Below are 17597 nucleotides of genomic sequence, written 5' to 3' on the forward strand. Positions count from 1 at the left end.
AAGATGGGAAACCATAGAGAAAGTCCAGGAAATGACTTGTAGGTACCCTTGGTAGAAGAAAATACATGAGACAAGGGAGACAAGTTAGGTGACAGCTAACTCTGAGCGTTTATTACAAGCCCGGCAGTCTACAAAGTGCCCTATGTTCAATATGCCACTAAATCCTCACACAACTCAAAGGGCAAGTACCATTCCCATTTCTGTTTAAGATGGGGAAAGTAGGGTGCCTGGGTGGCTCAGTGGGTTAAAGCCTCTACCTTCGGCTCAGGTCATGATCCCAGGGTCCTGGGATCGAGCCCCGCATCGGGCTCTCTGCTCAGCGGGGAGCCTGCTTCCTCCTTTCTCTCTGCCTGCCTCTCTGCCTACTTGTGATCTCTGTCTGTCAGATAAATAAATAAAATTAAAAAAAAAAAGATGGGGAAAGTAAGGTACAGTAGGATCCACTGACTTGCCCAACATCGCATAGAGACAAAATGGTAAAGCCAGGATTTGAACCCAGTAAGTCTGCCTGCAGAGCCACACCTTACTCAATGTGGCCAGAGGAGGCAGGGGAATGTGTAAGAGGTGTGGCAGGGGAATGTGTAAGAGGTGTGGCAGAGATCCAGGAGGACACTAGGTGATGGATATGAAGAGAGGATTTTCAAGAAGGCAAAGGTCATTCACCATGATAAATCTCTCAGACAATCCATAGCCCCAGACTGAGAAAAAGCCAATGATTAGTTGGCCCCTGGAGATTTTAGGAGAGTAAGTTCAGCAGAGCAGTGTCAAAGAAGTCAAAACTCAAGAATTAAATGCAGAGTAAGCGGTGGGACTGAGAGGCAGCCACCTTTCTAGAGCCTGGTGCGTAAGGTAAAGAAAGAGAGGACAGTTGCCAGAAAAGCAGGACCAGTTTGTGGTTTTGTTTTTCAGGCTAACTACTTGTGCTTATTTGTGTAGAGGAAAGTTAATGAAAGTGCTAAAGAGAGAAAACAACCGAAGTGACAAAAGTCCTTTGCCAAGGTAAGGGGGCGTAGGGGGGCTGAGTACAGAGATCAAGAACACAGGGGAAGGCTCAGAATGCTGAGGAGAACCAAAAAGGTAACACTGCCTCTGAGACAACAGGAAGGCAAGAAAAGACAGGAAGTGAGGTAATGAGGTGGAGGAGAAGCAAGTCTACTCCTGAGGACCTCAATCCCCCTGGTGAAGCAGGAGGCTGGACCCAGTGCTATAAGAGAAGGTAGGGTGGATTAGAAGTAGACAATTAACAATCGCAGAGGTGATTTAAATCAATTAATGGAAGGTTAACAAAAGTTGTGTTGGGTCTGGCCTGACATAATCAGGCTAGCGGGCTCATCCCCCTCTGCACCCTGGTGTGATGCCCGATTCTGTTAAGAGCTCACCTGTAGGGGTGCCTCAATGGCTTAGTGAGTTAAAGCTGCCTTTGGCTCAAGTCATGATCCCAGGGTCCTGCCTTTGGCTCAAGTCATGATCCCAGGGTCCTGGGATCAAGTCCCAGATCGGGCTCTCTGCTCAGCGGGGAGCCTGCTTCCCCCGTCCCCCACCCCCCCGCCGCCTGCCTCTCTGCCTACTTGTGATCTCTATCTATCAAATAAATAAATCTTAAAAAAAAAAAAAAGGAGCTCACCTGTAGCAAACTCACTTCTTCTGTGCATTTATTTATTTACTATTTATCTATTCAGTGTCTAATTAGCCAACTTATAGTACATCGTGTTTTTGACGCAGTGTTCAACAATTCATTAGCTGTGTATAACACCAGTGGGCATCACCACACATGCCCTCCTTAATACACAGCACTCGGCTACCCCTGTCCCCCCGCCCCCTCCCTTCTATAACCCTTAGTTTCTTTCCCAGAGTCCAGAGTCTCTCATGGTTTGTCTCTCTCTCTGATTTCTTCCCATTCAGTTTTCTCTCCCTTGCCCTGTGGTCCTCCATGTTATTCTCATGTTCCACATATGAGTGAAACCATATGATAATTTCGTGCTTTTGTTCCTGAACTGGCTGCCTCCACCAGTCCTGCCCTCTACATCATGCTCATTCCTGCTCTCCTTATTCCAACTCCTTCATCCCTTCCTCTAACAGCCTCTCTCCTTAGACTTCTGCTTGGTATTACTTCCGCAGCCAGCTCTGACTTCTAGCTTCCGTATTTATCACGATTTCAATTCATCCCTTTGAATTCCCTGCTTTGTAGCTCATCACCCACTCAATCCAGCCTAAACCCTGCACAGCATATGCCCAAAAGGCATGCTCCATTAAAGGAGAGCACGTAGAAGGGCTGCAAGGCATCTCTGATGGCTGATTTGGATAACCTGTGTACAAGACAGTCTCGGTTTGCCCTCAGGATCCACTCTCCATGCTTTTCTACCTGCCCCTTCCCCCAGAAGGTTGACTCTCTATGGATAATATCAGACAGGTTCCCTTGCCCACTGATATTCAGTTGGAGGCAGGTAGAAAAGAAAGGGCAGGAAATTTATTTCTCAAGTTCCCTCCTGTGTGCTTGCAGGCTGGCAGTGGCTGTGTGCCTCCACTGAAAGACCACAACTTCTCTCCAGCAGCCTCACCTACAGCTATAGCTAGAACCACAGTTCCGGCTCCGCCCTCATAAATTCCAGTAACCACTCTTCGCCTGTGCAAGACCAAGAAACGTTATTTCCCTTAACATCTTTGTAAATAGTCCATTAACCCCTCTTCAGTTTTCCCACTTTCAATGTATCTTTATCCTGCCACAACCTTAACTGACACAGTCCTGACCCTGAATAGATCCAGCTGGCATCATTTCAAGACACGTGTCGCAGGACTGGGAATCTGGGAACGTCATGTGATGTAGGTGATGGAGAATTTCTGCCCGAACGCCCCACTGGTATCCTCAAACCTAATACATCTACAATCTGATTCATTAATGCCTCCCCCCTTATCTAAATTTATTCCTCCTCCAGACTTCCCCACTTTCCCCCCAATTCATTCTTTAATTTATTTAAGTATTCACCATTTATAGAATGCTTCCAACATGCTAGGCACTGTGCCAAGCATGGGATTCCAAGATGCTGAGAAAAATGCTCCGTTCTCTGGGAGCTAACTACTAGTGGGGGAGACCCAACGTTGAATATAAAATGGTATGATACATGCTTCTTCTTCTTTTTTTTTTTTTAAACAGTTGGGACTACATGCTGGCAAAGCACAGAGGAAGAACCCAGGATAGGCACAGGCAAAAGGCTTCTCCAAAGAAGTAATAAAAGAGTCGAACTTTAAAGACCAGGTATGCTTTCAGCAGTGGAGCACATAAGATGGGGGACAACCATTTTATGCAGAGACAATGGAAGCAAAGAACAGAGGCAGGAAAGTGCACAGAGTGTTCAGAAAAATGGAAACTGTTCTGTACAGCTGGACTACAGGATAAATGGTGAGTCGGCAGGCAGGCAGAGGTGGTTGTGGAGGAAGAAAAGGAGTAAGTTAATAGGCTAAAAACGGATTGGAGGGCTCAGCCAGATTATGAAGGGTCTTAGCTGTTGTACTGGTATGATACCTACTGTAGTGAACCTTTTTACCTATCCCCCAGAACAAATAGATAGGGCTTTCTACCTTTGCTTTAGGAAAAAGACATCACAAAACAGCCAAGAAGCCAAGAAAGGAAGGACTAGCTTTTGAGTGTCTAGCTAAGATTTTGACTTGTGTTAGAGCCCATATTCTGAGAAGAAAAGCACTTCTGAACTTCTAAAATCCTGGGCCCTAAAGGACTAAGAAGGGCTCAGCGTGTGCTGTCAGCTCTACTTTTACGCAGAGCAGTTAGAGAGTCATGCTGGCTGGACTTAGAGCTTTTCCTTCCTATTTCAGATGCTCTATCTAAGGCCAACAGCTGGGAATGGAAAAGATAGAACAGAAGCACATACTTTCTTGCTGATACTGACATTATTCATCCTGGGAATATCCAGATGGAATGGAGCAGGGCAAGGAGCAAGACCTTTGGAGAGATATAGATACATACATTAAGAAAGAATGAAAAGTCACAAGAGAGACTTTCCCCAGAGATTTCTTTCTTTCATATTTAAGTATATCTAATTAGAAATTTATCAATTACTCTAAACTTTAATAAATGTGCAAATATACATGCTAGAAGCCACCTATAAATATCTCCTGAAAATAAACAGTTGAAAAAATGCAATATAAGCTTCAGCACTTTTCTCTTTTTGTTTCATGTCATTCGCCCTAATTGACAATTACATGGAAAATAATATAGAATTACAAAGTTTATTCTGGTTAAATCAAATTGTGCTTCCTATTCATTCATTCATTCATTCCATGTTTCAAGTTTTATTGAAATCCTATTTAGTTAACATGTAATATAATATTGGTTTCAGGAGTAGAATTTAGTAACTCACCACTTACATATAACACTCAGTGAAGTTGTACTTCCTTCAGACAAAAATTACCACAAGGGTTACTTTTAAATGACATTTTTATTGTTTGGGGCCCAAATATGTACAAAAAAAGTGACTTAAATAAGGAAAGGTTTTGTCTGTTTATGTCTATTGTAGGTTAGGCTTAAAGGACCACATCAGATGAGGCAGCCTGGTTTCTAGTTTTAGATGAGACTCTATAATTTGCCTGCCAGGTCTTCTCCCCTCTTTGTGCCCATCATCTTGAAACCAAGAAGGCTTATAAATGTTCACAGAATATACCTGTGGTATTTTAGAGAAAATTTGCCAGGGTCACTCTTCAGATAGCATCTGTTCTCTATCCTGGCCCCTTTCTCTTGATGCTTGCCATTCAGTCCTGCCTTGAATTAATTAGACATCAGAATATCTCAGGATGTGATTGTTTTTCTTTTACAAAATTATTATTAAATGTAGACTTAATGCATTGGGATGCTACATTCACAGGGTTTTGTTTTTTGGTGTTTGTTTTGTTTGTTTTTAAAGGGGCTGGTACTGCTCTTTTTAGTGTATTTCCCTTACAAGTTTCTTAGAATTTCGGAACTACAGGTTTTGGAAAGCCAGAGCCATTAACTGAGGTTGCCCTAAGGACCTATTTCCATATCCGTTTTCCTAAAAACCACAGTAATAAGAAGAGGTGAAAATGGACAACTACTAATCTATATGTATTCCTTTGTATCACTTGAACAGAACACTGCTTCTTCAGGCAGATGGGGTCAAAATAGGAATCGTGACTTGGGGACAGAGTTACCAGCTTGATTACAGCCTCCCTTGTTCCCCCAGCCAAGAGAGCCTCCAAAAACTGCAACCCAGCCCCAAGTCAGCTTAGCTCTTAAACAGATTAAGATAATTTGTCCTTACTCTAGTTAACTACTGAAAGTTAGGTGAGCCGTCTCTGGAGAAAGATAACTTCATCAAAGCCTCTACAATATTTTTACACAATGCCCAATATTTAATAAAAAAAAGATTAGGCAGAACCAAGAGAAAAAGCAGATAATAGAAATGCACTTACAGATGACTTAAGTGTTAAAATGATCAACCACAGGCTTTAAGAAACAGTAATTAAGGGGCACCTGGGTGGCTCAGTGGGTTAAGCCTCTGTCTTCAACTCAGATCATGATCTCAGGGTTCTGAGATCGAGCCCCATGTCAGGCTCTATGCTCAGTGGGGAGCCTGCTTACCCCCTCTCTCTCTGCCTGCCTCTCTGCCTACTTGTGATGTGTCTCTGTCTCTCTGTCAAATAAATAAATAAAATCTTTAAAAAAACAAACAGTAATTAAAAGAATCAATAAAATACATGATAGGATAGAGAATCTCACACAAAGACTGGAATACATAAAAAACAAACTAATTCTATAACTCTAAAATTTTGGATCACATATATGTAACTTGTAAGTTATTAAGGATTAATGGGAGAGTTGGAAAGAGAAAAAGGAGGTGAACTGTGTGATGGATCCTGGGAGGAGGTCTTTGGAATGCTGCCATGGGGAAGTTAAAGAATCTGAAGCAGTCCTCCTGAGTCTGGTACCTGCTTTCCTGACACCAACGTGGGGGGACAGTGGAGTTACCTTTCTCTCACCAACAATGTGCTAATGTTAGCTGGAGGGAAATTATTAGGGGAATGCCAAGTTTTTTAAATCCTAGGAACAGGCGAAGAAGTTTGAAAAATAGGGATGCCCGGGTGGCTCAGTAGGTTAGACATCTGCCTTTGGCTCAGGTAATGGTTTCAGGGTCCTGGGATCGAGTCCTGCATTGGGCTCCCTGCTCACTGAGAAGCCTGCTTCTCCCTCTCCCTCTGCCCACCTCACCTTGTGCCTTCTCTCTCTCAAATAAATAAACTCTTTTTTAAAAAACTAGAAATTTAAGAATTTTGAAAAATTCTCTGGGTGTATGCGGCATACACCCAGAGAATTGTTAAATAAAGGTTCAAAACCAAAACCCTCAGGCCATGATGGAGTCCAGGAAGTAGCTATAAACCGTCCCAACCATAACACCCAAAGGGTCCTGAACTTTTGAATAAATAGCCAGACACAAGCAAAGAAAGAAACTTTGTCTCAAAAGCAATCAACTTCTCCAATTCAACTACTAAATTGTGCCTGAAACTCATATTTTTAATTTCAGAAGATCTTTTCTGAGCTATACTTGAATCTCCGTTAAGTGCTTTGTTGTTGTTGTTGTTGTTGTTGTTCAAATTATCATCTTTCCCCTTCTGTGCCTCTGGTGTGTTACAACCCATGTTAGTTGTTCTCCCTCTCCACCAATGCTGGCTCTCTAGGTTTGTTGTTACTTGTCTTGGAGCTGACTCAGTTTACCTGCATGCCCTAAGTGGTCTGCTGTTTTATAGCATGCAGCTTCCAGGAGGAAACATTTTTTTCCTTGGGTTTCTCTTGATCCCCTGAAGTTAGCAGGGTTATACCCTTCTCTATCTCCTAAGGACCTGAAGAGTATGGGCATGCTGACACCAACTTTCCTTAGAGCATCAAAGATTCCCTTGAGCCCAGATACTCTAGGCATGAATGCCTGTGGCTGCTTGCCTGGGACCCTGCCACAGTTATCTCCAAGCTCTCATTTGGACCACAGAGGAGGGAACTCAGCTACAGATCACAGTTCAGTTTTGAAGGGAATGAATCATCTTCATTATTATGTGTTATTGTTTTTCCTTTTCATGATGAACTCATTTTAAACCACAGATCTATTATTTTGATGGCTCTTTTTTTTTTTGTTAATCTACCCCCAAGGTATAAATTTAACAAAGAGGTCTTCATCAGGTTTTTACTACTACACTTCCTAAACTATTGCCGTGTAAATTCTATTGAGTTTTTGTGCCTATATCACTACTCAGCATGTGGCAAAGCAATTCTTTTACAGCTTTTCTTTGTTGTAACAAGGGTGAAACATGTCTTTTTACACTGACCATGACATCAGAAGGAGTTGGCACCAATGTGATATGAACAGACACATATAGGAAAAATATTAGGTCACACTGATTATATAAGACAGAATAAATTTATATAAATTTTTAAAATTTTGAAATGAAAGCATAAATTAAAACTTCTTATGGAACTTTAGAAATATGTATGCGAGTCCAAGGCTGAGAAACTTTCAGTAAAAATTGCCCCCAAATAGTATCTGCCTACCTGTGAGTGCCAGATCCTGTGCTCAAGAACCTTATTAATGTTCATTTAATGTTCCTGGCTTTGATGTGCTAACTTCCAATTTCATTTCCTTTTTTAATGTCTCGAAAGTATTAATTACCTAGCTCCAATTCAAATATTTAAGCACTAGCCTTTCACAAAAGTTCTAGAAGTCAATGTTTTAAAGAGTTACAAATCCTTTCCCTTTTTTGGCTTAGTTCCCTTCAATCCACTCCATTTCCTGACTGCTGCCATATGTTTCAAAACTTGGGAGACCTCATTTGGAAAGACCAGGGACAAAAGAGATGTCTTATTTTTCTGTAGTCTACAAAAAAAAAAATTTTACTTCTAAACTCATTGTAAATGATACATGAATCGATTCTTATTTTCTTAGTTTCATTGTACCTAGTATATGCTATGTGCTTCTGCCACAGAGAATCTGTTTAATTTCTTTTTTAAATTAAAAATCTATAATGAGTGGCACCTAGGTGGCTCAGTGGGTTAAGCCTCTGCCTTTGGCTCAGGTCATGATCCCGGGGTCCTGGGATGGGCCCCACATTGGGCTCCCTGCTCAGTGGGGAGCCTGTTTCTCCCTCTTTCTCTGCTCCCCTGCTCCTGCTCTCTTAATCACTTTATCTCAAATAAGTACATAAATTCTTTAATAAATAGATAAATAAAAACCTGTAATGACTTTAGTAGTTCATTTACATTATTATTATTGAAAATATATTTGGATTTCACTATTTGTTCTTTCTTGGTCCTACCTGTTTTATATTTTTTCTTCTTTTTCCCTTTCTTTTGAATTAACTAAATATTTTGTGTTACTGCATTTTCTCTTTTACTAGTTGTATATACTGTTGCTATCCTTTAGCAGTTATTCTAGAGATCGTGCATACATTCTTGACTCAGTATCATGCAGTGTGTATCAATAATTCTACCACTTCCTGGATGTTAAATTCTTAAAACATTTTGACTCCATTTATCCCCTTAAATTTGTCACGCATTTAGTTTTATATATATTTTTGTCACGCATTTAGTTTTATATATATTTAAACTACACAAGGCATTATTATAACTGCTCTGTATGGTGTGTATTTATTTAGGTTTATCCATATGTTTACTCTTTCTTTCCTGCATTTCTGTTTTTGTGTCTGGAATAATTTTCCTCACGCCTGAGGAATTCTCTTTACTACTTCTTTTAGTGTAAATCCTCTGGTGATGAATTCTCTTAGCTTTTCCATGTCTTTCCAAACAAAGACATGCTGAGAAATGTCTTTGTTTTTCTCTAATCTGGAGAATATTTTCATTGAGTATAGAATTCTAGGTTAGTACTCAGGTATTTCTCAACCCCCCACCCCTTTTCCCATTCCGTGATTTAAAAAACTTAGCATGCCCCTGATAACTTCCTTCCAGCCCACTTTGACAGACTGCTGCTCAGGCAGTTTAACCGTCTCCCCGTGGTGGAGTCAGGAATGCAGGTACAAGACCCAGGAAGAAATTCGCTTCACATTCTTTAACTCTCCCATGGCTGCATTCCAAGGGCCTCCTCCCAGGCTCTGCCATATACTTCATCTCCTTTTCCCCTTAGCAACTTTCCCATTAATCTCTAGTATCAGTGACTAGAAATAAACAAACACATTACTCAACATGTTCACAATTTTAAGAAAGGTATTAAGTAAATTGGTATATATTAAAATTTTGTGTAAAAAAATTTAAGGTTAGGAAGGGCTTGCTATATTTTCAACCAGACAACTGTATCATTATTAAGCAAGCCCACTTCCCATCTGATTACCAATTTGATTGCTTAGGGGAAGAAATGCCAGCTAGCTGCTATAATAAGCAAGCCTTGGAATTTCAGAGGTCTGACACTTTTGTTTACTTTGCACCCAGTAGAGGTCAACTGGATTTTCAGGGGGCAGACTTTCATGTGGAATTCAGTGAGCCTGGTTCCTTAAATCCCTGGGATTCAGAGTCCTTCACTGGATTTTGCATTTAGCCAGCAGATGAAAGAGTGACCAGAAGATCACGAAAGGCTTGTTTTCAAAGGTGGAGTCTGCAAAGGTGGAGGCTTGTTTTCAAAAGTGGAAGTGCGTGTCACTTCCACTCACATTCCATGGGCCAGAACTCAGGGAACAGTCAAATCTGAATGTAAGAGAGGCTGACACCTGTCATCTAGCTGAGTGCCCAGGGAAAAGAGGAAACTGGGTTAGCGAGCGGTTTGTCTCTATCACAGTAATTCAATGTAAAATCATTAACTTTTTCCAAATCATGCTCAAGAAATTAAGAACTCTTTAATGTATGTTCAATTTGGGCTCAAGGTAACTTACATATGATAAAAAATGTTTACTAAACATGTTTAGTTTACCAGTTTATTAGTTTAGTTTAGTTACTAGTTTAGTAATATTTACTGAAGTAAACTTATCCCATTAGTATTTTTTTCCCTCTTCAACTAGCTTATACAAAGATCATAAAATTAATGGATTTTGAATAATTTATTGTACAGAATTATCACGAATCAGACCATTGTTCCAAAAATTACCACACTTTACATTAGGGACAGAATACTTCCTGCACTGACCCAGGTGTTTTCTCTCTGCCCCTGCCTTTGGGTCACAGAGCATGGATCCTGAGAAAGTAGAGAAGTATGTTAAGGGACTTACTGCAAATTCCTGTTCCCTTCAGCTGTGCTCTCACTGCTGTTTGTTTGCCATTACCTCCCCTGCTAGTGGTGACCCCATGCCTTCCCTATACTGGCGGCTCCATTCTTCTCATCTTTTATACGCTTGACACTCTTTACCTTCAAGACAAACTTATCACTAAACATGTTTAGTTAAACTAAGTTTAGTTTAGAACGATCTTGTCTCCATTTTCCTCAATCACTCTGCAATATTTAAACTATTACACATTGGGGTCGAGACTGTTGGCCGACCACTAAACGTCCCATTTCCCCTCTTCTTCCTTACCAGCACAACTCCAACTGTATTCCAAGTGATGACGTGTCCAGTTAAAGAACAACATTTCCCAGCCTCTCTTGCAATAGAGTTGGCCTTATAAAAATAGAATTGGCCTTAGGAAATATAAGCTGACAAGCTTGTAGTTGTTAGATTAATGCCATCTGCTCTAACAGATAAGTTCTAAATTCTTATCAGCTTATAAAATAGTATTTTTTTTAATTGCTTACACAACACTCAAAATGTGTGTTCCTGCCCAACAGAAAGCATTCTCCACGGTCATTTCAGGACACAAGCTCTTTCTATACATTGGCTTTCCTTTTCCTAGTACCTCAAAGTCCTTTAAGTTCAGCTAGCAGATGGAAAAAGGGTATGGAGGATGGCATGTAGCTGTATGGTGACACGAAATGACAAAGAAGGCAGAAAAATGTAGTTTATGTTTGACTCCTCAAGAAGAGGAAACAGATCTGGTGGGCAACTAGCTGTCTCTGCCTCAGAGCCAAACTAATTCAATAATGGATTCTGGCTCCAACAAATCAGCAGGCCTGATTGGAATAGGCCACAGTCCCTACTCCCTGACTCAGTACATTCCAGGGAAGAAAATTTCATTTAATCAATCATCCAAGCCAAAGATTAACGTTTCTTCTTTACTTTTTGCCATAACAAGTTTATCACTATTTTTTTCTCTTACTATTGTTGTCATAAGCCATGACATAAGAATAGTTCCCAATCACAATCAGATTCATCATCCTTTATGGTTACAAAAAACAAAATAAAGTTTTAAGGAGACTGAGATAGGCAAATGGATGAGATAAGCTTACCCTGAATTTGTATTTAAAATCCCCAAGAAGGGGCGCCTGTGTGGCTCAGTTGGTTAAGTATCTGCCTTCGGCTCGGGTCATGATCCCAGAATCCCAGGATTGAGCCCTGCATCAGGCTCCTTGCTCAGTGGGGAGTCTGTTTCTCCCTCTGCCCCACACCCCACTTGTGCTCTCTCTCTCTCTCAAATAAATAAAATCCTTTTAAAAATAAAAATTAAAAAATTCCACAAAAGAGCCATAATTGTAAAATTTAACTTGTTGGTTGTTGTTCATAATCACATTCTTTGCTAAGTACAAGAAGAAAAACAGATGAGGTTTACAAGACATGCAGCGATCACTATCTCACTGCCCTGATCAACAACGCATTCCATTCACTCCGCAGACTCTAAATCAAAGTCTTCTCCAACACTCCCTTACCATATTTCCTCACTTAGATGACATTTACTGACTACATTTAATAGGTGTCACGCCTGCAGATTATTGTTTGTTCGACTCATATTACTTTGTATTAATTAAGAGCACATTTACCACAAGATGATCACAGAAACATTTAAAGCAGATAACTTCTCCATCTCTCTCCTCAATCATATTGTGAGTAATAATTTATCCTTAAACTTGGAAGTTTCCAGTTCTTCTAGTTGTTTGTTCTCAAGGTTTCCTACTAAGAATGTGTTATTTTAAATAATTCACCTTCATATAAATTAGCATGGACACAGAGAAACTACTGATTTCAAAAGTCAATCACAACTATTTCCTTTAGGTCTTCCTCCAGAGCCATAGCCGGGTATATGAAACAGTTTTGAGACCCAGACTTGTATCTGCATGCAACTTATTTTTATTTGAGCTGGATTTTCTGCCTGGCAGTTGAATATGGAAGAATATCTTAGCTTTTTATTATCAGAGATCAAAATTGTTTAAGACTCAAGAATAGAGCCTTATCAGGACAAAGAAAAATAGAAGGTATCATGGTTATCCATTCATGTAGTAAAGATTTACTGAGAGCCTACTGGGTGCTAGTGGTGTGTGCTGGGACATAGGGGTGAGAGAACGAGGTTGAAAAAGATGTGACCCCTTCCCTTGAGAGAATCACACCTCAACATGCAAACACACAACACAATATAGTAAATGCTAGGGGACATTTGAGAGAGCCCAAGAGAATGGGCCACTTAGGTGCAGGGATGAGGGTGAGGAACTTCTGGAAGAAACTGAAGAACATTGTTGAGTGAACGGAGAAATGAAATAAAAATTCAAGACTATGCTAAGGAAAGCTAGATAAAAAATGGTATTAATTTAAAAACAGCATTGAATGCTATCACCTAGTCAAGGACCTGTCTTGCCGAAGGTCAAGATAGGGAGGCTCCTCTAAACCCACGAGAGTATAGGTGCGGTGTAAGAGCCACTGCCCATGGGTCTCAGCTGAGATGCCCATCAACACTGTCCTGGTAGTGGTCACTGCGATGTGCCACACAGAACACCTCCCAAACAAAAGGACTTATTCCTCCAGATGCTGACACGTAGCCCTTAGCTGTCAGCCTCCTACAAATACGGCTTTGTCTCAAGATCCTGGCTGCACCCAAGGCCACGTGCCCTTCCCTTGGGCCCCAGTGCTTGGCCCACCCAAGGTATAAAGGCCCTAATCTCCAACTCAGGATAACCTGGGGCCCCTTTCAGCTTCTTAGTTCCTGGTGGGTTTCGGTAAGACCTTTCATTGAAACTGTATCACAAAATGACTAATCTCTCCATCCAATCCTGCTTCTGTTTCTTCCCTTTCACAGGTGTCAATCCAAAAGCCCTCCTTAGTAACTATCCTACATGCTAATCTCCATGTCAGGGTCTGCTTCACAGGAAACTGGCCACACTTCCAGCAACATCCCTTAGAACCACAAGCAAAATACCAGAAAACCTCAGGATCCAGTGAACTGTCACAACCTATAATTGAGTTAAAAAATGTATTACCCACCATTTATTTACTCATAGGTCATCACCCAAAGACATTTTCAAAAATTCATGCTGATCTTCAGGGTTTAAGCTACAGCCAAGTTAAAACTGAGAGTATGTTTTCTCTAAACTCTGAACATACAGAGATTTAGATTTGGATCTACATGTGGTCACGAAAGGTCAACCGAGGTTGGCCAAGGTACTTCCACTCCCCAGAATCTCTGAAGGATTTAATCTCCCTCTTTGACAACAAAAGACATCAAAATGGAATTTCTTGCTGGACGACAGTTTGGGGGACCCTATAAAGCTGAAATCAGGATCAGAAAAATGAAGACTTGACTACACTACCTGCAAATTTTAGCAAACAGATGCTGAAATGATATTTGTGCTGACGTAGTCACAAGATATTACCCGGCCAGTAGGAAATGCTGTCTGACCCCGCTGGTAGCTCTGCCTCCCAACTTCTGGGCATACACAGGGAATCGCAGAGTTCTTTTTCTCTCACTGTCTTATCTTCTGTGTTCCTCTTTCTCTCCAAAGCAGAGGCTTAAGGAATCCAAAAGACCCAGAAGCCATTCTATCCTCATCACTTATTAGTTATGTGAGCTTGAAGAAGTTATTATCCTGAGTCTCATTTTCTTCACCTGCAAAAAGGGAAATAAAAAACTTCTTTGGTGCAGTTGGCAGGAATGAAAATATTAACCCCATTGGCAGAGGCGCACAAAACTGGTAATTGCATCACACCTCCCAGGACCATGAACTAGTAGTGGTTTTCACCTTTGCTGTGCAGCAGAACCAACAGGGGACCTTCAAAAATACTGAAGCCGGGAAACCATCCCCAGGGAATCTGATCTAATTTGATGCTGAAGCATCAAAAATGTTTAAACTCTCTCCAGGTGATTGTACAGTGCAGCCAAGGTTGAGAACTACTGCTCTCTGCAGAATCTTTCACTTAAGCCATGTAACTACCCCACAGGTTTAATACAGTTACCTATCCTCCCCTCTATTTTTTTTTTTTTTAAACAAGGAAATTGAGGTTTAGAAAGGTTGAAGATTGTTCAAGCATGCGAAAGTATTTAGGGGCAAAGCTGAGAGTTGAATTCACACAGTATGACTCCAAAAACCTTATCTATCATTAGCCTACTGCTGTGCTCTATCCTACCTGCTGAATGTGAAGAACCTTCTTCAGCATGGCTTTGAGCATGCAGAAGATACTCCAAACTTAGTAGCTAATTTGTTCTTTTCTTTTTAGCTTTCCTCTTCTCCATTCTCTGCTTTCACAATGCACAACTTGAAATATTGCTTGCAGTTCATTAGGACTGAGGGATGGATAAGATTGAGAAGCAGAGTCAAGAAGGATCTAGGGAACACTATTCTTTTTCCTTCTCCTCCCCTTCCTAAAACCAGGCCACGAGCATACACTTGCTTTCTGTTTAAATTCTTTTGAGGTACCTATTGCAGATACTATATTGGAAATATCAGAAACCCAAAACGAAAATTTTCTACCATCTCAAGTTTAAGTCAATGTTTCCTTTGCCTATGTCAACTTCTAGGTCTTTTATAATTACAAAGTCATAATTATATATTCAGATTCATCCACTCACATTATGCCATGCATATTTTTCCAGACTGTTTTATAAGCCAATTAAGCTGCCTAATACAGCTCTGCAAATAATGAAGATAATTTACTGTATAACTGGGCCCAAGATATTTTCATTAAAAGTTTTCTTCTTGGGACGCCTGGGTGGCTCAGTTGGTTAAGCAGCTGCCTTCGGCTCAGGTCATGATCCCAGCGTCCTGGGATGGAGTCCCACATCGGGCTCCTTGATCGGCAGGGAGCCTGCTTCTCCCTCTGCCTCTGCCTGCCACTCTGTCTGCCTGTGCTTGCTCTCCCCCGCCTCTGATAAATAAATAAAATCTTAAAAAAGAAAAAAAAAGTTTTCTTCTTACTGGAAAAAAAAAGTTTAGCATATTACTCTGAAAACTGATATAAAAATTTGTAACCATGTAAAAGTCACAAGACATGACATCTGCCTTCCTTGATTTGCTGTGCCCTGCTCAGTGCCCACATGCCTCACTGTGATGCCTGGCACCAAAGAGCAAGCACAAAAAATGCATGATGTGTGAACAAATTACACTTTTCTTGCCTGAACAGTAAATTTGTAAAATCAGAATTCTTAGGAGACCCTGAAGTTAAGACAGAGAACTGAGCAGGGTTAATAAGAGTGAAGTGGGCAGGAAAGCAGCCGGAAAACCCATGGTAAAGGCCAGCTATGTTAGCCAGGAGGAAACATGTGGTTTCCTGAATTATACCCATGCAAGGCCATCAGCCTTTGAAGCATGACATATATAAACACTATCAAGGATCACAGCTCTCCCTTCAGTCACTCTTTGGAGTTGTTTCTAAAAAGTTGCTTACATTTCTGCCCCCCCCAACCCCGTGCAATAATCTTGTACAGAGGTGAAGGCAGCTGTAACAGAACAACAAGGCTGCAAAGAAGTGGAGTAGATATGCTTCACAGAACACCACTGGACAACATCCTTAGAGGAAGTTTCCTAAGCGAGAGTCCATTGGGCCTCCTCTGGGCACCATAGTGGGACTTCAGGAAACTAGGAACACACTATAATTAGTGTGAAATGTGTGTGTGTGCTTATGTGTATGTGTGTGTGTCTGTCTGAAAAGGAGACCTCAGATGCCATCAGATTTTGTGTCTTTTGGTTTTAAAGTCTGCTCTTTCTTACACTTCATCAACTCAAGTCATGGTCTTCTAAACCCATCATCTTCATTAAGAGCTGGAGGTGGGGATAAGTAGAAGGTAGAAGACAAGGGAACTTACCCCTCAGAAGGCTTTCTATTAAATGAATCAACAGATGTGAAAAGATTTGAAAGTGCCCAGCATGTACAAGGGCCTATTAATGTTGATGGATGTTATTATTATTGTTATTATTACTCTCTGCCAAACACATTGGGTTTTTGCAACTTCACAACAACTCCAGGAGGTCAGCATAAATCCCATATCCTATTTGCAAGGAGATTTACTCAGAGAGATTGAGTAAACTAACCCAGCGCCACAGCTATCCAATTCCAGAACTATCCAATTCCAAAGCTTGGACTCTCATCTCTACCCCAGGGCCTGCATTTCCAGCCAAGCTTTCAGCCTGGAGGCAGCTTCTCTGGCTTTCACATCAAAGGTCAAGAGTCCTGGTCCCTCCCCTCAATCTATCCATCAAAACAGGCACTGGTCATAAGAATTAGGTTCTTGAAACCAAGCATAATCTACTTGTTTGTGTAATATGGTCCTAATCCCACTCAAATTCCACTCTCAAAGCCAATTGCTCTCCCACCTTATCAAGGGTTAAAGAAAGAAATCACTCTTACCAGCATGAACTCCCTTGCCTCTATGATGCAAGGGAACAAATGCTTTCCAGTAGTCACAAGACAGAGTGAGAAAGCTCTAAATCAAGTCTACTGTTTTCTGGCTTCAAAATCCATGCTAAAGACGGCAGTTAAATTTCTGCTACTAAAACAGACTTCCTAAAACAGGTGAGAATCCTGACAACTAAATGTAACAAGCACTTCCTAGGTGTCCGCCCTTTTTTTTTTTTTTTTTTTTTTTTAAGATTTATTTATTTGTCAGAGTGAGCACCAGCAGACAGAGTAGCAGGCAGAGGCAGATGGAGAAGCAGGCTCTTGCTGAGCAAGGAGCCCGATGTGGGACTCGATCCCCCAACGCTGGGATCATGACCTGAGCCGAAGGCAGTGGCTTAACCAACTGAGCCACCAAGGCGTCCCTAAGTGTCCGCACTTTACCAATGTTATCCCTACGCCTCAGAAAAGCCAAGCAGGCTGGCTAGGGGTTACTTCTTGAGAAGTTAATCAAGTCCCTCAGGGACACAAAAGCAGTAAGCGGCAGGCAGAAGCAGGACTCGAACCCAGGTCTATATGATAAACAGCGTTAGTGCTCTTAACTATACTCCTCCTACCGTCTACACACAGCCACTGCGATTCATGGTACCCAAGGCTGGCATCTCTTCTTGGTTTTTCCTGGAGCCACTTCCCTAAAATCTAGCCAACCTCTCCAGAGGAGAAGACATGGAAGCAGGACCGATGCACTCTACAAACACAAGATCCGGGTTCCAGGTCCACTTCCGCCACTTACTGGCTCTGTTATCTTGGGCAAAGAGAACTTTACCACCCGAGGTCTCACTTTCCTCGCGTAATAAGTAAAGATCATTGTTCAGCTCGCACGGACCTGGAGGGCGATGGGCGCTCAGGCTTAAGTATTATGCAAATATGGGTTACCTTTACTCCTCCTTACTCCACGA

This window comes from Mustela lutreola, chromosome 7 (assembly GCF_030435805.1).
Source record: "Mustela lutreola isolate mMusLut2 chromosome 7, mMusLut2.pri, whole genome shotgun sequence".
In the NCBI taxonomy this organism is placed as follows: domain Eukaryota; kingdom Metazoa; phylum Chordata; class Mammalia; order Carnivora; family Mustelidae; genus Mustela; species Mustela lutreola.